This window comes from Puma concolor, chromosome B2 (assembly GCF_028749965.1).
Source record: "Puma concolor isolate L17-30 chromosome B2, mPumCon1.1.hap2, whole genome shotgun sequence".
Lineage (NCBI taxonomy): Eukaryota > Metazoa > Chordata > Mammalia > Carnivora > Felidae > Puma > Puma concolor.
In genome coordinates this window covers 74,961,058-74,983,612 of record NC_141671.1, presented here as the reverse complement: position 1 = coordinate 74,983,612, position 22,555 = coordinate 74,961,058, and the positions used below count along the sequence as shown (strand labels likewise).

Genomic DNA, 22,555 nt, shown 5'->3' with positions numbered 1-22,555 from the left:
ATCTTATTTATGGGCGCCTGAGTGGCTCAGTCAGTTAAGTGTCCAACTCTTGATTTTGGCTCAGGTCATAATCTCATGGTTTGTGAGTTTGAGCCCCATGTCAGGCTCGGCACTGACAGTGCAAAGCCTGCTTGGGATTCTCTCTCCATCTTTGCCCTTCCCACTCTCTCTCAAAATAAATAAATAAAAACTTAAAAAAACCACAAAGCATCTTATTTATAAAATCATCCCAGGGTAGATGACTCTTTCAGTTGGACTGCTGCATTCATCATCTCTCTGCTGGACTCTTGTGATACATTTCTTTCTTTTTTTTTTTTTTAATCCTTTTTTTTTAAAAAAAATATTTAAATTCAAGTTAGTTAACATACAGTGTACTATTGGTTTCAGGAGCAGAACCCAGTGATTCATACCTTACATATAACGCCCAGAGCTCATTCCAACAAGTATCCTCTTTAATGTCCACCACCCATTTAGCCCATCCGCCTACCCACCTCCCCTCCAGTAACCCTCAGTTTGTTCTCTGTCTTTAAGAGTCTCTTATGGTTTGCCTCCCTCTCTCTTTTTACCATATTTTTCCTTCCCATTGCCTATGTTCATCTGTTTTGTTTCTTAAATTCCACATATATTTGTCATATGATATGACATATGATATTTGTCTTTCTCTTTTTTCGCTTCATAATACACTCTAGTTCTAACCACATTGTGGCAAATGGCAAGATTTCATTATTTTTTATTGTCGAGTAGTATTCCTGTGTGTGTGTGCGCGCGCGCGCGTGTGTGTGTGTGTGTGTATCTCACATCTTCTTTATCCATTCATCAGTCGATGGACATTTGGGCTCTTTCCATAATTTGGCTATTGTTGATAGTGCTGCTATAAACATTGGGGTGAACATGCCCCTTCAAAAACATTTTTGTATCCTTTGGATAAATACCTAGTAGTTCAAGTGCTGGGTTGTAGGGTAATTCTATTTTTAATTTGTTGAGGAACCTCCACACTGTTCTCCAGAGTGGCAGCACCAGCTTGCATTCCCACCAACAGTGCAAAAGTGTTCCCCTTTCTCCACATCCTCACCTGTTGTTTCTGGAGTAGTTACTTTTAGCCACTCTGACAGGTATAAGGTGGTATCTCATTGTGGTTTTAATTTGTATTTCCCTGATGATGAGTGATGTTAAGTATCTTTTCATGTGTCTGTTAGCCATCTGGATGCTTCTTTGGAAAAGTGTCTTTTCATGTCTTCTGACCATTTATTCTCAAAATTTTGCCTGTCCCACTCCCCTCTCTACCTAACAATCACTAGGATACTTTTAAAATACTAGAAGGAAATCTCCACCATTAGATGATATTTGTGTCTATTTTATTGACTGCTGTATCTCCAGTGCCTTGAACAGTGCCTGGCACATGGTAGGTGTTTAATAAACACATGTTGATGCAAACAATACTACAGCCATGCTGCTTCTCTGCTTAAAACTCAAGAGCTTTTCATTTCCACAATAAAATTCAAACATCTCTCAATACAAACCCACTGAATTCTTTCTCTCTTCAAGATCCCATGCTATTCCTACAAGAACTTTATTGTTTAGTAGACAGAAGCTTAAATATGACTGCCTTAGAGAAGTCTTTCCTTACTTCACTATTGACAGTAGATATACCTTACGTATCTTTTGTTTTGAGTTATTTTATATCTGTCATAACAACTTTTTATAGCTCTGTTTGCTTTATTTTTATTTTCTTTCTCCTTGGCCAGAATGGAAGCTTTATGAAGGTCTGCACTTTGCCTATGTTTTTCTCTGATGTGACTTTTGTATACAATATGATGTCTGGAACCTAATATTTGTTAAAAAAAAAAAATTTAAGACTTATTTTTTTATTTTTAATGTTTATTTTTGAGAGAGAGAGACAGAGCACGAGTTGGGGAGGGACAGAGAGAGAGGGAGACACAGAACCTGAAGCAGGCTCCAGGCTCTGAGCTGTCAGCACAGAGCCAGATGCAGGGCTTGAACCCACGAACCACGAGATCATGATCTGAGCTGAAGTTGGACGCTCAACCGACTGAGCCACCCAGGCGCCCTAAGACTTATTTTTATGGCAACCCTTAAAATGCCAGTGCTGAGGTTCCAATCAGTTAGCATGACAATTTTAAGAAAATAACTCATTGGGGTTACTCATCAATCAAAAAAAATGAAATCTTGCCATTTGCAACTATGTGGATAGAACAAGAGGATATTATGCTAAGCGAAATTAGCCAGTCAGAGAAAGACAAATATGACACTTCACTCATATGAGGAATTTAATATACAAAACAGATGAACATAAGGGAAGGGAAGCAAAAATAAAGAGGGGGACAAGGAAGGGAAAAAACATAAGAGACTTTTTTTTTTAACCTTGAAAAACTATCCGATATATTCATTCAACAACAGGGCCCCCAATATATGATGCAAAAAAGTGGCAGAATTGAAGGAAGAATAAACAATTCAATAATAATCATTACAGATTTCAATATCCGAATTTCCATAATAGAACAACTAGACAGATGATCTGGGAGGAAATAGAAAACTTGAACAATATCATAGACCAAATGGACCTAAAGGGCATCCATAGAAAACTTCGCTGCAAAACAACAGAATATATATTCTTCTCCAGTTCATAAGGAACATTCTCCAGGTTAAATCATATGTTGCACTATAACGCAACACTCAATAAAATACAAAGGATTGAAATTATATAAAGAATGTCCTCTGACCACAATAGAATGGAATTAGAAATCTTAAATACAGAAAACAAAACAGGAGGGGTTGTGGGTGGGGGATGGCCTAAATGGGAAAGGGGCATTAGGGAGGACACTTGTTGGGATGAGCACTGAGTGTTATACATAGGAGATGAATCACAGGAATCTACTACTGAAATCATTATAGCACTATATGTTACCTAACTTGGATGTAAATTTAAAAATAAATTAATTAAAACAAAAGAAAATAGCTCATTAGTTAAAAATACATTAATCATGAAATACTTGCTGTCTTTAATTTTATTCATGTTTGATTATAAAAACAGCAATATCAACAAAACAAACTATGTTCAAGCAGATTTGATTACCTGGTTGTTTTATTTAAAGCTCTTAAGTACAAATAGATGAAATCATACAAGTAGACATAATTGAAAAAGCATTAAGAGCACTTGTTCATTAACACATAAATTATATAGATGTTATACAGAAAATGAGGGACAAAACCATCAAATGAACAGGATGATAAAGGTATTAAATAATTAAAGATGAGATGTTAGAAAAAATGTATGATCTCTTGAAAGGACAGAACAAAAAAGCATCATAGGAACTTGGACAAAATAAAGAAAATGAACATTCATTGGGAAAGACATTATAAAAAGTTGATGTCACCTGTTAAATCCATAAGTGATACTTAACTGTGTGTTGGTGCCAAGGAGAGTGTTATTTGGGGGTACAAAGAAGTCCTGTTGAAGCTGTAAAATAAAAACTTCTGGACAGTTGAGAGGAACAATTAGGAAAAAAAAGAATGAAGAAGCATATAAACACTACACTGAATATTATTTTAAAATATAAAAGATAATATAGCAGAGAATAGAAGAAATGAAAAAAAAACAAAATAGGAGGATACAAGAATAATAAAACGGATAGAAAATTTTTAAAAATATGGAAAGGCAGAGAAAGAAATTTGGTAAAAACTCATGTAAAATCATAACTATCCTAGAAATAGAAAATAATGTGTTAAAAAGAATACAATGGCCAAATCATGATGACTGACTGGAAGCAATGTTTCCTTTTCTGCTACTTTATGGTATGTGTCAGCTTTTAATAATTTTTAAATTGCTGTTTTATCTGAATTAAAAATCAAGCAAGCCAAGAAAAATGAAAATAAATAAATCTCTTTTTTTTCTTGAAAGGACTTTGTCTTTATTTATTCTTCTGCTATCACAAGGTAAAAATGCAAATATCAAGCCAAAACTGAAAGTACTAATGGGAAGCTAAAAATGGTTTCAGTCAACTAACACATATTTAATGAGCTTTCATTGTGAGTTCTGTGTTCTTGGATTGTAGAGATAACAAGTATGGGACTCTGTCAATTATAATGTAATTAAGGAGTTAAGAAATAATTACATGACTTAATTCATGGAAAAGCCATATTATATCTATATTCAATTCATTTACTGATTTGTCAGTATATAGAATTTATAAAAAGATGAATAAGGCATTGTATCACCATTTGCAAAACAAAAATGGCTCCCAGAGCTGAGCAGCTGGTTGGATTTTAGGGTTTGAATTCCAGATTTACTTCCCTTAGCTTAGAATGTATGGAAATGCTTCACTTTCTTCATCTATGAGATGGAGATAATGTCTACTTTATAGAATATGAAAAAGACACTTACTGCTTACAAAATATTCATGTACTTCTTTCATTTCCAAGCTCCTTTGCAGCTATGTCTGGACATATGACTTCATTCTGGCCAATGGGGTGTGAAAAAAAGTGATTGATCTATGTCACTTCTAGTCCAAAGAATTTTCTTGCTATTGTGCAATCTTTAACTGTTCCCTGTTGAAGTGATCTGGAAGCAGAAGATCCACCCTTGAAAGTTACCTGACCCGAATTTCATCAGAATAAACTTGCATGTTGTTAATTGTGTTGAGATATATGGGTTTATTTGTCATAGCTACAGAACCTGTGCTGACCAATAAACAGGACTGTTGTGAGGTTCATATGGGATGATGCATGTAAACTTATTAGTATGGTTCCTGGCACAGAGTAAGCAAGCAATAAGTGGAAGTCATTATTAGTTACAAACCTTTTTAAATAATCTCTGCACCCAACATGGGGTTCGAACCTTCAGCCCCAAGATCAAGAGTTGCATGCTCTATCAACTGACTCAGCCAGGCACCCCACAAATATTTCTAAATAAAATTAGTTATTAAAACCTTTTTAGTGTTTTATTTTGTAATAGTAATAAATCAATATTGGGGAAAAAAAGAAAACACCTCTAGAATGTGTTGGCAGAATGTTTCCAAAACTACTTCAATGTCTTTAGTTCCTCTAATTCTTTTTTCCTAATTGAGTACACTTGATCTTTTGTGATAGGAGCTCCTACTCATTAAACTTGTACTTTCTGTAAACACAGTATATGTTTTTGGTCAGAGGTCTTTAAGGTTTTTATTTATGGATAATTCATTGCCCTAAACCAATAGTGAAAACTAGTGATCTTTCAAACATGGAAACACCCTGTAATTTTCTTCTGGCATTGCAACAACTTTGATGTTCATCTTTCTCTTTTCTGGCTGAACCTATATACACTTAAGTACAGGATCACATTAAGAAAATGCTCAGACCACATGTAAACAACCTGTGGCTAGACAATTCCTGAACCCTGTGCTATGTCCAATTTTCAAAGGATGTAAGCTTCTGTGTTGTTTTCTCTACCATATATTTTTCCACAAAAGTCCTACTTACTACTTTATCATGAACCAATGTATTTGGGTATAAGTCTAGACATGCTGTGATTTGAAAGAAGTCTATCCCTTCCTGCCTACCCCGCCCTTTTGTCCTCTGAAGAGGAGTTTGGACATCTCATGCCCTGAGACATAGTTCTGTGGGTATGTGTAGGCAGTGCTTCATGATTAAAAAGATCTGGGGAAAAGATCTGGATGGATATGCTAAGGAATTGGAATAAATTTTAGTCATCTGCAGATGAAAATAAGATGAGCATAATAAGAAATGAAACGAAGGGCAATGGGGATTGAGTTAGGTCAACCAGTGGTCGGTTTTGTTTTTCAATAAATAAATTTACTATTTTACAAGACCAGTGATCTAACCCCTGAGCTATGGAGCCAAATTTACTATTTTAAAGGAAAGAAGAAAAAAAAGAAACTTTCTGTGAATGTATCTGATAAATCAGATGATTTTATAACATTTAAGTATATTAGTTGATGGAAAACAAACCCGGAACTTCTGTTCATTTAGTCAGTAGATTTTATATGCTAAATCAGGAACCTGTTTCTCTGAGCTTTTCCTTCATCTTCTTTCCCTCAGTAGTTAAGATATGAGTCACCAGGATTGATTATACAGCTGACAAAAACAACTACGAGAAAGCAGGATGAGTGGTGTGAGGTGGGGGTGAGCAACACTCATTTAAATATGGCAGAAACGTCCCCGTTTATAGTTTCTTTGCAGGAGAGTTCTTCTAAGCATGTTTCAGAGCTCAGACATAGGAAACTGAGCCTCTGTAACAAGCCCAGGACTAAGAGGCCCCATGGGATATTGTCAGGATGGGCAGACAGGCCCTGGTCAATGCACACACTGCACACTGTGACCAGAAACTTGGACTAAGAAGACAATGCTGTACTTTATGGAAGGGCATAAGCACAAGGCTGGGGAGAGGGGTGGTTTAATGCAGTGAACCACTCAAAACCAGCTGGCAGAATGGTCGAGACAAACAAAGTGAAGTTTAACAGGGATAACTATAAAAGACGCATTCTTTTAATTTAAAATAAATATGCTCTTTAACCCAGTAATTTCTAGCTATATGCTCACATGCGTTCAAAGATACATACATACAAACTCAGGATCTTTGAAGCCTTTTGTGTAATTTCACACAGCAGACACAACTAATATCCTTCAGTAAGTGGTTGGTTAAACAGATTATGTTATGTGACCCAAGAGAAACTGGCAATGGATTATTAAAAATATATCTATATATGCTGATATAGAATGATGGAGTATAGAATCTCCTAAATGTATTGTTAGATGAGAAAAGCAATCTGTAATGCTATAATATAGTATTCTCTAATACAAAAGATAAAGAAAATTGAGTCTTCAGGGTAGCTAGGAATGCACTGTTGGGAAAGAAAGGGTATTCTAAGCAGCTAAGATGGAGTGTGCAATTAACACAGGCATGAAAGAGCTTGTATGTTCAGGAAATAGTCAATAGTCCACCTAGGATACATAGCAAATCACCTAGCTGCTAATCTCATATTATCATTTCCTCCTCCTGAATACTGTCATGAATGCCAGTGTAAATGTGTTACGATATCCAAAAAAGAAAACAATTCCTGGTTACTTAGAGTAACACCAACACTGCTAGAAATGCTTTAAACAAACACACAGGCAGGGCCTGATCACATAGAGAACACCTTGGCTTTCAGCAATAGAAGCCATCCGCTCCTCCCAAAGTAGAGATATGAAGCCTTTCGGCTAGAGTGTGAAATCAACTTTAACCATCTCCCAGAGCAACAAGGGAATCAACACCAGCCTAATAAGTAAACAGGTACCTATACTATTTAAGTACCTTTACTACCTATTGACAAAGAAGGCAAACATTTACTCATTGTACTGATAAATACGACAACTTAAGTTTCCTCAGTAAAATTTTGAGTTAATTCTGGGGACATTATTTGCTAGTGTGTGTGTATTAACTTGCAGCTTTACACTGTATTACTATATTTATCCTCCTTTGTAGACCCAAATTCTATAGTAGATTTGCTTATATAAGGTCTATTTTAGAATCATGGTTTCAACCTTATAAGTCTTGTGATTAAGCCAGGATGGTACCACAGTTAGTGCTGGATATCACATCATGGGCCAGAGTGCAGAGTGGGCAAAATTTCTCCTTTGTGTCCTCCCAGTCTTTTCATACAGGATCCTGTATTAGTGCTTCTCTTCTTATGATCAGAGTCATCTCTTTGTAGGTCCCCTGTTGAATCTAACTTCTTGGAAGTCACCATGGAAATCAAACTTTGGTCAAAGCTGTTCCTAAACATAACAAAAGATGTCCTAGTCCAAAGGAGTTTTTCACTTTTTCAGCAAATGTTTCTCTAATTCATTCTTAAGAGTTTGTAGACATAAGTAAATGGAGTAAGATGATAAAACTAATTTCCACTTTTTTGCAAAGGACTCTTCACTCTTGGTTTTCTTCCTCCACAGTGTCTTGAAGCTCTTCCCCACCTACATGTGGGTGCTTAATGATGAATGTGTCACTTAATTTTTATTCTGGAAAATCATGGTTTGGGCTAAGACTCTCAGGATTTCTGGTAGCATTATTTGTGATTATTTTAACTTTTTTTTTTTTTTTTTTTTTTTTTTGCAGTTGGCTTTATGGCCTTGGGATGCTTTCTCTCCTTCAATAAAATTATGAGATAAAGATGTCAGACTAGGTTTTCTCTTATGTACCATTGGGTTTCCAAGCTCTACAATTCTGTGATTCTTATTTCTGTAAGTCAGCTGATATTTTTGGTGACTTGGAAGTTGGTCTCCACAATCAGACTCCCCTGCCTGTTTGGCATCAGCTGCCTGTTCACCCTGTACTCCGCGGACCTCCTTCTCACACAGGAATCTCTTTGATCTCAAAGCAGCTCTGTAAGGTGCAGAGAAAAACAAATACCAAGCTATTTCCCTTCATGGTGCTCATGGCAGTATGAGCTGTCCTAAAGAATAAGAAACCTTAAAAACAACTGACAGTACTATCCTTGAAGCAACATTTGCAAGTGCCAAATTAATTTCTATCAACACAAACAAATATGTTATTTCAGAGAAGTTTTCCAAACATAAAAGGAATAGAATGAATGACATTTTAAAATGGCTTTGATTATCCAATCTTATAAACATAACACCCAGTGGGGCAAGGGAAGGGGCAACTCCTGCTTTTACCACAAACTAAATTTTCTAGAGCTTTGAGGGGATGATTTTTATAGTAGTCCTTTGCTTATTAATCAGTCATATCAAATTATTTCTAGCATGCATGTAATTCACCAATAAACAGACCCACTTTAAATATGCTTTTTCTTAAAAATAAGGAATGAATCATGCATGGATATACATAAATTAAATTAATTTGATAATGAACATGCAGAAGCAAGAAATCTTTAATCAAAAATCACCCTGGTGCCTTACAAGTAAAAAGTAAGGACATTTTAATATTAAAGCCTAACCAAGCATTGAATATGCATTAAATTTAGAAACTGGGATAAACAAGAATCATCAGACCTGAGTTAAGATGTGTTAATTTTTACATGAGGTACTTCTGTAATAACAACAGTTGATAACAAAGAATACTACTAAAGAATACTAGGCAAGAGCACATATACAGATTTATATTTAGGAAAGATGACTTTTTAATTGCATACAACTCCATTTACATGGGCATTCAGTACTTCACTTAAATATGACATTAAAATGATGGATTTCACCCATTAAAAACAAACAAACAAAAAAACCTAAATCCTAACCCCAAAAGGACAACAGGTTTTTCCTAACAACCAGAGAAAATGTTTCAGTATTCTTGCTTCCTACTTCTATAGGGATTAAAAACACAGCCTTTGGGATTAGAAATATCTAACATACTTTCTGGATGACCTTAGGAAAACTCTTATAAGCATCATTTTTTAATTTCTAAAATGGGATATAAATATTTATTTCATAGAATTTCTGGGAGAATTAAATAAAATAATGTTTATGAAAGCATTTATCTTAGGGTCTGGCCCATAGTCAGATAAGTTACACTTATTTTTAATTTGTTTTATTGTTATTACTTATTTTTATGGACGTTATGCATTCTATGTGGCTGATAGACATATGTGGGCATTCATCTCTGACTGTCCATAGGTGTCTTTGGGTTTGAAAGGAGGTTTGGTACCAGGAAGTGGATGAAGCAAATCTGAATTGTGCTGATTGTGTATGAGGATTGGTCAGATGATTTGAGGTTGCTGGAATTTGATGTTGATTTAGCATTTTGACTGAGAGATGGGAAAGTGGTAAGAAGAAAAAAGTTACTGCAGGGAGGGTAGAGATGTTAAATATTCAGCACTTCAAAGACACAATCTTCTGGCCTAACATGGCCTCAAACTCAACAGAGCACACCAATCAATTGGAGGTGGCCCAAGAGATAAAACTTGTTTGCCATCTGTTAGAATGATCAATGACACTTAAATTGTGTCCATGGACCAGAAGCACCAACGTTGCCTGGGTATTTTTAGAAATACAAACTCTTGGGGCACCTGGGTGGCTCAGTCAGTTAAGCGTCTGACTTTGGCTCAGGTCATGATCTCATGGTTAATGGGTTCGAGCCCTGCATTGGGCTCTGTGCTGACAGGTCAGAGCCTGGAGCCTGCTTTGGATTCTGTGTCTCCCTCTCTCTCTGCCTCTCTCCTGATCATGCTCTGTCTCTCTCTCTCAAAAATAAATAAATGTTAAAAAAAAAAAAAAAGAATTAACTGGAGTGCTTCTTAAAACAGGTGCTTTAAAAGAAAAAAAAGAAAAAGAAATACAAATTTTCAGGCCTACCCCAAGGTGAGTGAGTAAGGCTCAGGAATCTGTGTTTAACAAGACTTCCAGGTGATTCTGATGCATGTCAAAGTGTGAAAAGCCTACTTAGATGTTCTGTTCATCAGCAAATTGGGGCTTCTCAGATGGCAAAATGGTGAAATGAACAGAAACTAATGTTATATAGGGCCTACTACATTCCAGGCAAGGTTCAGTGTGCTCTCATGTGTTTATTCCTCCCAATACTCTTTTAATGTAGATAGTTCTAGATAGCTTAGAGAGATAATAGATAGGGAGAAAAGAAGAGAGAGGAAAGAAAGAAGAAAGGAAGAGAGGGAGGGAGGGAGCAAGAGAGGGAGGTAGCAGGAGAGAGAGAGAGTCAGGGAAGAAGAAAAGAGAAAGAGGGGCAAAGGAAAGGAAAGAGGAAGGGAAGGGAAGGAAGAAAGAAGGGAAGGAGAGGGAGGGGGAGGGGGAGGAAAGGACAGGAAACCAGATTTCTGAGTAGTTATATAGCTTTCAAGCAACTAGTAAGAGGTTGTGTTAGAATTCAATTCCTGGTTTAATTTTGAAGTCCAGCATTTTTTTTTCCCTCTTCCATTCTGCCACATTAGCAATATATGTAAGAATCAACCATTTCTGGGGCTCCTGGATGGCTCAATAGGTTAAGAGTCTGACTTCAGCTCAGGTCATGATCTCACAGTTGGTGAGTTCCAGCCTGGGGTTGGGCTCTGTGCTGATAGCTCAGAGCCTGGAGCCTGCTTAGTATTCTGTGTGTGTCTCTCTCTCTCTGCCCCTCCCCCACTCACACTCTGCCTCTCAAAAATACATAAACATTAAAAATTTTTTAAAGAATAAACCATTTCTATGGTGCCAACAAAATTTAATTGATTAAGCCAGAAAACACACACACACACACACACACACACTGGAGAAATTAGATATCAGTTCACCACTCTCTTCACAAATACCATTTCCCACAAAATCATTATGAACCAAAAAGTCATCCAATTCCTAAAATATTGGAATAACTTTATCAACCATGAATAAAAGCATTTGTCAAATAAAAGCATTTGTCAATGCAGAATTTGGCCCTTAGAGGTAGAAGAGAAAGTTTTGGTCAGAACACCAGGATTGATAATAAAAATTCCCAGTCACTTTTAAAATTTTTAGCAGATTATGTGTTATGTTTTCTAATATGACTTTCCAGATAAAGTTTCAGGAAGAGATCTGAATAAAATGTTCTAGCAACTGTTTCTTTTTCTTCTTTTTTTTTTTTTTGAATACTTCTTTTTTTGGCCAAAAAGAATTTTTCTTGTGCCTGACAAAATAAACAAAATGCAAACTAGACAAAGAATAAGGTACTTTAAAATAATTAATGCATGCGTGTATTTATTTTAGCTAATGCACACATTTTCATAAAATTCAAAGTCTTCATGCTAGCTACTTTAATTAGATCCTATGTGTGATCAGGTAGGTAAAAGACGAATGTGTTTTGCCCAAGGAAACAGAACACGAAGATCACATGGACTCTTCAGGACTCGATGCTCAGCTGCTTATTGTCTACAGCATTGTCATTGTCATATGCCAAAGTGCTGGTGTGGTCTGGGGGGCTGGCATCTTGCCAAATGGCATATCTTCACTGTGTAGGATGAAGGCTGGTCGTTGGTTTTCTTTTCTGCAGGTATCTTTGAGATACCTTCAATGATTACAGTATCCAAAGGGGAAACTGAACAAGTTAGACATCACATCAAAGAGGACAAATCATCTGTTTTCCAGTTGACTGTCATAATATTTACGTGACTTTAAACATAAGGATTTCTTTATCTGAACCACGTGGCATGGAAATATAATCACAAATTCTCTTCGTTCAATACTAGTTTGTCAGAACCTACGGATGAATTTTTCTGTGTGGTTTACTGAACTGCATCTAATTATTCTGAGAATGTTTCTCTCTTTTTTTTCTTCCCTCCTCATTGTGGTTGGTCTGCAGGTTATCGTGTTTCTATAAATTGTTTTAAAGCACCCATGTTCCCACTCTGTGCTGAAAATAAAGCATGAAATACAGACAAAATATATTATACTTTTATAGCCAGTTTCCCCAATTCTCAAATTTCTATACTATTTATTTCCATGAGGTTTTCTGTGGTAAGTGACAGAATTCCTCAATTTATAATATAGTCTTTTGCCGGTCATTCCACTGGTTGCCTTCATATAGAGCTCAACAAACACTTTCAGGCAGTTTGCCTTTGTTGCCACACCTTAAAAGGGGAGCAGAGATTTCAACCTCCAGATGTTTTGAATTCTCCAGCCAGCTGAACCTTGCAGATAAGGTACTCCAGTATCTCATTGTCCAGAAGACACACTCATTTCTCCTGATATAAATGTGTGCTCAGTATTTGTGAACAATCAGCAACATCATAGTTGGCAACTCCCTACAGGTCAGATGAAGGGGCAATTTTTTGTACCAGTAGCATGCCAATGGTGGCTGTCTCCCAGATGCGAGAGAACTGGGATTTGTGCCATCTCCAAATATAACCCTAACTTTGTCCTCAACATGATGACTTATCTTATGAGTCTGCGTTAGTAAGCAAGACATCTGCTTAAAATGTCAGCTGAATTGAATATATATATTTACTGAGCTAAATATGTGGCATTCTGGATAAATAAAATGCAATGGGGATACCTGCTCTTTGATAACTCATAGTCTTAAAATTTTAGTGGAGGCAAGGCAAAGTTACAACTTATTCAGCCCCAGAACAACAGCCTGTCCACAGAATTAGTGATGATGGATGATAAGCATAACAGTAACTAGTAATGATAATCACATATTGAAAAATTACTATGTACCAGATATGTTAAATTCTATGTATGTGTGATTTACTTCAATCCTCCTCCTCCCAAAAAACTTTGCACATTACTATTTCTATATTACAGTTGAAGAAATTAAAGCTCAGAGATACTAGCTGCATGAAAAATCTTGGCTATCCAGTGTAGCTGGAGCCTGACTACAGTGTCTACACCATCTCGTTTTTTATTCTGGACATAACTAGTCCTGAAACTGGCAATTATAATGTTGGCATTTTAATAAAGAAAGATATTTGGGGATATATATTGGCTAGATTGCTCTTTTATAAAGGATATAGGAGTTATGTATATACATAAAATAAAAAATAGAAAGAAATGGAAATCAGGTAACTGACACAGTTATGGCATAATAGCAACCACATAAATAGGCACATATTATTAAGCTAACATCTAGATAATTAGCATTTTAAGTATTTTATGTGAATTAATTCTTTTAAACCTACAGGAGCTCTATTATTCTCACTTGGTAGTTAAGGAAATACCCTAGAAATTCAAGAAAAACTTTCTGAAAGGAAGTAATAACCAAGTAAAATTTGAAGCATAGTAATAATTAGATTAAAAAAATTAGAATAAGTATGTATCAGGATAGGTTAGAATATGCTGCAGTGGTAAATATCTCAAAATACTTAAGGGCTGAAAACAACACAGGATCATTGCTCCCTTATGTTTCATGTCCATCTCAGAACATTTTCCTTACTCAGGGACTGAAACTGACAGTCCATCATCTGGAATGTTGCTAGTTGCCATGACAGGAGGAAGAAAGATAGAAAATCATACATTTGCTCCATAATGGCTTATGCTTTGATGTGACACACATTGTTTACTCACTTTTCACTGGCCAAAACGAATCACGTGATTGTGGCTAACTTCAGTGGCGTAGGGAGTACAATCCTATCATGTACCCAGAGGAGAATATTTCGAAATAGTGGTGAATGGTACTAATGATTGCTACAGGGTAAAGACCAGAAGACTGGTCCAGACAGAACCAAGAGGTAAGGCCTGATAATGTTCCATGTGGATGGGAAATTATAAACATTTGGTATTGCTAAATAAATTGTGAAGCAGGCATCTTTTTTGGCAATGGTAGATTAAAGCCAGGTTATAAAAGTCCTTTTTGCCACCCTTATAAGCTTGGACTTTATTCTGTAAGCCATAGGGAAACTTTTGGACTGTAAGAAGGGGAATGGTTGTCATATTTTGTTTTACATTGGTTATTGTGGCTTTAGTGCACTGAACAAATTTGAAGAAGTCAAGACTAGAAACAAGAAACTCAACTAGAACAGAATTAAAATGATCAGAAACAACTAAACTATGTTAGTGACAGTAGATGCAGAGAAGAGAAGATTAATGAATATTTAAGACATATAATTTCAGGGACTTGTTGATTGAATATGGAAGATAAGGGCAAGGAGAAGGCTAGCAAAGCTCTCAGATTTAAGATTTGGTAAATATGAATTCAATAAGTGACATGAAATATAAAAGGAGCAGGATTGAGGGTAAATTGTACTTTGAATATTAGTGGATTTCACAAGATTGTAAATGTCTAACAGGTATTTGTAAATATAAGTCTGAAATCTGGAGGAAAGATCATGGATAGGGATCTAGTTTTGGAAATCACTAGCATACAGGAGATAGTTAAGATCCTGAGAGTGGAGGACAGTCCAAAGAGAAGCTCTACCGTAAGAAAAGCAGTGGACCAGGGATAGAAGTCAGAAACTCCAACATTTTGAAGAGATACAGATCAGACAGAGTTCATGAAAGAGAGAAAAAAGGAATGGACAGAAGCAAAAATAGAGAGCCAAGAAAGAGAACTCAACAAAGTCTGATGCATCAGTCAGATCCAGAAAGATGAATGAAGTCTTAAAGTGCAATTTGGAGTCGGAAATAATTAAGGTTATAAGATATACTTCTCCCAAACAGCTCTAGTGAGTATAACCGATATATGAAAATTTTCACATTTTTAATGTATATGATTTTAGGGGTTTGGGCATGTGTATATGCCTGGGAAGACATCGGTACCATCAAGGTAATATCTGTCACCTCTAAACTTATTTGTAACTCTTTATTTTATTGTTTTTTAGTTAAAAAAAAAAACAACCTTGGCATGAGATTTACTCTACTAACAATTTTTTTTTCATGTTTGTTTTTTTATTTTGAGAGAGTGAGGGCCCAGGAGCAAACCAGGAGGGGCAAAGAAAGAGGGAGAGAGAATCCCAAGTAGTTTCCATGCTGACAGTGCAGAGCTGGAAGTGGGGCTCTATCTCATGAACTGTGAGATCATGACCAGAGCTGAAATCAAGAGTGAGACATTTAACTGACTGAGCCATCCAGGGGCTTCTCTATTAACAAGTTTTAAAGTGCACATTACAGTACAATTCTATAGGCGCTATGCTGTACAGCAATTGGTATAAAGTTTTAGTTATTCAAGATGGAGATCTATTGATACACTTGAACATAACTTATCAGTTGATTGGTTGGGGCACAGAGTAAAGTTCAGTGGATTGAAAAGTTATTGGGTAGTGCCAGAATTAAGACTGTGAAGTTTGACTGAAATGAGAAGGAATAATAAAGTAATACATCGATGGGGTCATAGAATCAGGAGAGTTCATAAAATTGAAAAATCTTGGGCATGTTTATATTTAAAAGTTGTGAGAAAAAAGATGGCAACATCAGGAATATAAAAGAGAGAAGACACAGAGCAAATAAATGGTCTCATTATTTCTCAAATAGTCAACAACTGTAATTTTGACAACTATACACTTTACCATGGAAGCTGAAAGGCAGACTTTAATTTTTTCAAGAAAAAAATGAATATATTACAAAGTAATAAAATCCTTATGAAGGCTGAATGGTTCAATGAGTTGAGCTACAGCTTTAGAGGCTGAAGGTTTTAATCATGACTGGATGATTGATTTTACTGCATAATTTGTGCAAGTTTTTTCAATTTCCATTGGCTAGGAGGCATGCAAAGTTCAGCTAACTCAAATCAAATTTACCTGTCTTGTTTTTCACATAGGTAATTTAAGGGTGAGCCAGACCCTGAATAACTAGGAAGAATTATTAGATAGAATGTTTGCAATAAAAAATATTTTGCAAACAAAAGTGCTGCATACACATTTCTCAAAAACATGTCATTTTACATGTAATTTCAAACTGCTTTACTGTATGCCCTATCTTGTTCTTGAAAGACTAGTTTTGAAAGAAAATTGATAATGGTAGAATTTCAGAGTGGAAAAGCATGGGTGTTATTTATAAAGGAGTCAGGGAAACCACAATCAAGAATTCCGTTGAAGGTATTTCAAACACCACAGGTTAGCAGATACCACCAAGCCCCAGGAAAACTTCTTTGTAGCCATCTGGTTCAGACTCACTTTCTGTTATCCCAATCAGTAGCTTGCCTTTTTGAAATGGGAGCAGCCCTCTTGCTCTTACTCAGTTTGCAACCAGACAAGCATTTGGCATATTATGTTTTGAGGACATGATATGTTCTGCAATGTAGAAGGAAACTGTTTTTTGCTGCTCTTCCATACTTTAGTTAACTTTCTAATTGAAAGTTACTGAGCATTGTTCATCCCTGTCTGGTTGACAGCCTGGCAAGCTTCCTCCCAAAGCTGTGGGAATATGGCCCCTCCTCCGCTTGCAACTCTAGCCTAATCTGAAACAAGAGAATTTTCGAACTGCAATCTTTTTAAAATTTCATATGAAATGCATTTTTTATTTATTATTTGTGGTGACTTTGAAAAGTGGTAGACTGAAAGAGATAGCGAGACAATGGGAAACAATATGGCAATGAAAAACTGATGTCTGCCGAAGGTATACAAAAAAAGGGGGGCAGTTGAGCACCAAGTCTTTATCATGCTTGACCCACACTTTGGGATGTAGTATCTATCACTGGGAGCTCTCTTCTGTGCTCTAGTCATCATTAGTGCTTTTCTGTTGTATTCCATGTCCTGGAAATTGTATCCCCATGTTGTACCCTGTACCGTTAGTTAACTGGCTGAGTCTTGAGCTATGACAAGCACCAGTCCTATAAAAGGCCTTGTGCTAATTATTACAGGAAAAGAATGATTAAAAAGTCAAGGCCCTTGTCCGTATGCATGAATTGTTTCAATTTACTTTCTTCTTTGGTTTATTGGTTGTGGTTACTTTTTAATTTGCTTTCTGTGGTGAGTTTTTATGTGGTTGACTAGCTGTAAAACAATTATTCTAAGTTGATTGGGCAGAGAGAGAAACGGAGAAATCATATAAGCCTCAGCTTTTATGTTTACCAAATGTAAAACAATCTCTACACTTGAACCTATATTTTCATTATGATATAAAACACTCTAACCAGTGTTAAAAGTATTAAATGAAGAATAGCTATATTTTTAAATATTAATGTTTGATCATTGAAACTTTGATACCCATTGCACACAAATCATATCATTTGAGTTCTAAAAGAAAAGATTTATTTTATTTTTTAAAAAATTTTTATTTATTTTTGAGAGAGAGAAAGAGACAGAGGGCAAATGGGGGAGGGGCAGAGAGTAAGAGGGAGACACAGAATCTGAAGCAGACCTCAGGCTCCAAGCTGAACTGTCAGCACAGAGCCTGATGCAGAGCTTGAACCCACAAACCATGAGATCATGACCTGAGCCACAGTTGGACACTTAACCAACTGAGAAACCCAGGTGCCTGTAAAGGAAAAGATTTAAAATAAAAGATTTATACTCCAGTGAATATGATGACCAGTCCATATTCAAATTGTCTCAATTGTTCCAGTAATTTTTTGCCTGTTTTATTTTTTAGTAATGTACTTTTTGGCTAATTAAAAAAATCTGGACTCCAATCATAGATTACGCACCTTGTATTTAGTTGTCCTGTTTTTTAGAATTTTTTAGTGCAAAGCATTTTTCTACCTATGTTATACCTTTCATGAAATTGCCATTTTTGAAGAGTTTAGGGTAATTGTTTTGTGGAACGTGTCTGAATCTTATTCTCACGATTAGAGTCAGGTTAAACCTTTTCAGTAAGAATACTACACAGGTTCTATTGTGCCCATCCCGTTGCATCACTCCAGGACATAACATATGCTAGTTTTGTGCTAAGTTTGGTCACTAGGTTAAGATTATGTCTACCAATTTTTTTTTTTATTTTAAAAGTGTCCTCTTCCCTTTATAATTAATAAATAATGTATGGGATGATATTTTGATACTGTGTTAATATTATATTGAACACACTTTCAGCAGGACTTTCAGCATGCATTGATGACCCTTGTCTGAGCTACACTGGAGACTGCAAAACAGTAATTTCCTAATTTTATTTTCCTCCTACATTTATTAGCTGGCATCTTTTGTGAAGAAAAGATTCCCTCCTCCAATACCTCCATGTACTCGTGGATTTTTAAAATCCATTAAAATCCATTTGGCCCTTCATAATTGCTGCCTTGTTCTTTTGACGTGTACTTATGATTTTCTGGACACTATTTTGTTTTCTCACATAAGATGTTCCAGGCTCACTTTGTATGTTCTCTGTCTCTGAACTGGAATCAACCATTTCTCCAGGGAACACTGGTTCTGTTCAATAGTGAACATAGGTGTTTTAAAACCAAAATCTTGGTACTAAAATGTTCATTTCCTCTGGGTGAAATTGTTTCTGAGCCCCTTTGGTTGACTGAGATAGGAAATATATCTGAGATATAATATATTTATCTGAGATAAAAATATTATTATTTTCTTTCTTTTTTTTATATGAAATTTATTGTCCAATTGGTTTCCATGCAACACCCAGTGCTCATCCCAACAGGTACTCTCCTCAATGCCCATCACCTACTTTTGCATTGTTGGTGGGAATGCAAACTGGTGCAGCCACTCTGGAAAACAGTGTGGAGGTTCCTCAAAAAAATTAAAAATATTTTTAAAATCATAAGTTCATGATGACAACTCTACTAAAAATCCACACTTCAGGGCTTCTCCTTACCTTCCCCATTCCATATTTATACATTGATTCTCCCACAATGAGAACCCTGAATCTTAAACCACCAATATATTTACTCATTTGTTTTATCCTACAGTACACACAAAAGAATAGTTTTAAGAATCAACAACAATCCTACTAAGTAATGTTCATGATATTATTGTTCTTTTTACCTTGAAAATATCTCATTAAGGGTATACAGTCAGAGAAATGTGTTCAAGAGTTATTTAAAAGTTGTGTTATCATTGTAACATAAAACTGAGCTCATTTGTTTCTCTTTGAATTAAATTTTAGGTTTTTTTCATTATTATTGATATAATTTTATTTTTGAAAATATGAAATATTGCCAGGGCTCAAAACTTCCACAACTATAAAAACGTTGTACTCAGAGAAGCCTCATGTACCTTCCAATTCCTGTCACTACTCCCTTCCTTCTCCTGCTGACCCCAGATAGGGAACCACATATATTCTTTTGATCTATCCTTTCTATTTTTTGTTTTTGTTTTTTGTTTTTATTTTTTTGGTCAAAATAAACAACTATAGGGGAGACTGGGTAGCTCAGTTGGTTAAGCGTCTGACTTTGGTTGAGGTCATGATCTCATGGTTGGTGGGTTTGAGCCCTGGTTTGGGTTCTGTGCTGACAGTGTGGAGTCTGATTGGAATTCTCTCTCCCTCTCTCTCTGTCCCTTCCCCACTCATGCTTTCTCTCTGAAAATAAATAAACTTAAAAAATATATTTAAAAAAGAAAAAATAAACAACTATGTATTTATGTAGGTGTAGATATATAAAAAACAGCACATTCTTTGGCACCTTGCTTTTTTCCACTCCATATTCATTCTCAGGGGTGATCCTCATTCTTTTTTATATAGCTCTACTGTAAAACAGTGCTGTATTGTGTCTGGGCATAGCAGGGTTCGTTCAACCAGCCCCTATGGATAGACTTGGGTGGTTTCCAATTTTTGCCATGACAAATAATAATTTACAACAGTGAAAACTTTTTTTTTTTTCGTAATTATAGCAGTATACCTTGGGGTAAATTCTTATAAGTCAGATTTCTGGGTCAAAAGGCATTTTGATAGATATTTCCAAACTCTTCTCCATAGGGAGTGAATGATTTTTTAAATTTCCACAAACAATGTTTGAGATGTTCTCCACGGTCTAGCCAAAAGAGTATGTCATTAAGCTTTTGAAATTTAGGTGTATATTTTTTCAAAAGTTTCTTAGGTAATTCTGATGTGCGGTTAGGTTGAGGGCCATTGGCTTGGATTGTCAGCAATTCTAAGAGACTGCAAAATGAAAGCAATGGTGATGGTAATAGTAAAGAGTATCACAAAAATAAACTGAGTAACTTCAAAGAAAAGGATTGGGAACAAGTCATAATAACTTCATCCAAATTTAATTTCTCTAGGGGCAAGAATTAAACACTGTGTGATACTTGGATTAAAAAAAATATATCCCATGCCCTCCTTAAAAAAGGTTTTGCCTGTTTGACATAATTTTATATACTTCACCGGTACATCAATGTCCCATCTGGGTTGACGTCTGTTTAGGCATCAGTAGGGAATGTTTTTAGGGTACATGGCATCCTAGATGACTCATTCAAGTTAATATTCATCCAAACACTACCATGAAATGAACTGATAGAACCTAGGTACAATATTTTATAGGTTCTAAGACAGTCTTTTTTTCTTTAATATTTCTATCATCAGTCTACATCTTATAGCTGACAATATATCATAAATAAATTGGCATCTCTTCTCTCTCTTAAAGAACAACTTCTAGTAACTTTAACACGGAGTTTTAGAAATAAAAGGGTAATTAATTGAAAGGAATCAAAGTGGCATTCTAGGAAAATTATATGCATGCTTTCTTAGTGATCTTGGGCACACACATAACTAATCAGAGAGAGAATAATGTGGTTTTGGTCAGTTTTCAATGTCTCTGCCCTAAGCCCTGTGGCAGTCTTGGTCCTTTCATTCTTTTGCCTCAGTGGTTCATCATCCTTCAGTATTCTCTTTAGTCTCAAGCTGGTCTCTGACAATTGGCTATGGGGCTTTTGGGGCTCCTTCCCTTTGCTCCAGGGTCTAGTTATTTATAAAAAAACAGGGTTGACTGCCTCTATTCTGAAAAAACTTTCTCTGTCACAGCTACCATTGCATTATTTTCTCTGTCAGATACTGTGCTCTATACCCATATACAGGGCCACCTGTACCCTAAGGCCCTAAGGCCAGCAACAGTTTTCCTAGTTCATGAAGGATTCCAGCTTCAGCTGGCCTGCCAGATCAGTTAAGTCCCCCCCCTACCCCCCCATATCTCCCTAGTTGAGCTGATCAACCATGACTGCTGCTAGACTGCATGGTCTCCACACAGTGACCATGTGCCATGCCTGGCCTCATCGTGGACACTCATTTTGGTCCAGGGCCCAGTCTGTCTAACATTATTAACAGTCTGGGTGATAGGAAGACTCATTGCCAGCTGGGTCAAAACCCTTGGGCAAGCAAGTTATATTCTTTACATGGTTTCAAAAAGGAAGAGAGAGTTTCTTGACAGGTTTCAATTAGAAAGACTTCATCCTAAGAAAAATCAGAATGCCTTTTAATTGCACTTTTAAATTCCCTTCGTTCCTGCTGAACGAAGATGAGAGCCAAGCAGCTTGGAATAAAGCCCCTCAGAATTTGGAATTAACCTCTTTTCACCAACAATTTTTCTATGACATATTTTTAAAGTATGCTTTGCAATAGTTGTTTTGTTTTGTTTGTTTGTTTGTTTTGTCTCTGCTGGTTCTTTTTGAAGGTACCATCATAGCAGTAGCCCAAAGTATTTGGAATATGATTAGTGAGCTATTGGAAAAAACTTTATGATGGTATCTAGAAAAACGAAAATGCTACTTACAGTTTTAGATGTTAATTGAAAATTTTGTTTGACTTTCAAACTGTCAATCCTACTCAGTTCATAATTAACAGCAACTCAATGTCTAACTTGAATGCAAAAATTTTCTGAGTTGACTCAGCCATATTTATGAGATTCTTATGTTGTTGGTTTCTTAACTGTTAAGGAGATAAAAACGTTCTTTTGTATGTGGATTCCCTCTAGAGCCTGGCTCTTTCTCTCTGATGGTCATAGAGATACAAAATGAAGTAAGAAATGGTCCCCGTTGTCATGAAGCTCAATCTAACAGGCAAGTCCATGTATAAATACATATGCATGGCAGATTAAAGGGGAGAAGAAAAAAGAGATCACAAAGGAAGAGCAACTTCTAGAAGAGTGAAAGGGGAAGCTTTCCTGGAGTGGGTGACAGGTGAGAAAGACTTAAGAGGTGCCTGGGTGGCTCAGTCGGTTAAGCGTCCGACTCTTGATTTCAGCTCAGGTCATGATCTCACAGTTTGTGAATGCAAACCCCAAATTGGGCTCTGTGCTGACAGCTCAGAGCCTGGAGCCTGCTTTGGATTCTGTGTC

The 22,555-nt window shown here is 36.2% G+C and overlaps 1 protein-coding gene across 1 annotated transcript in view; it reads right to left on the bottom strand.

Moving 5' to 3' along the window:
* The window catches only part of LOC147581053 (uncharacterized), a 334,213-nt gene that overhangs the window by 192,646 nt on the left and 119,012 nt on the right, over positions 1-22,555 (bottom strand). The gene's annotated exons all lie outside the window — the stretch shown is intronic.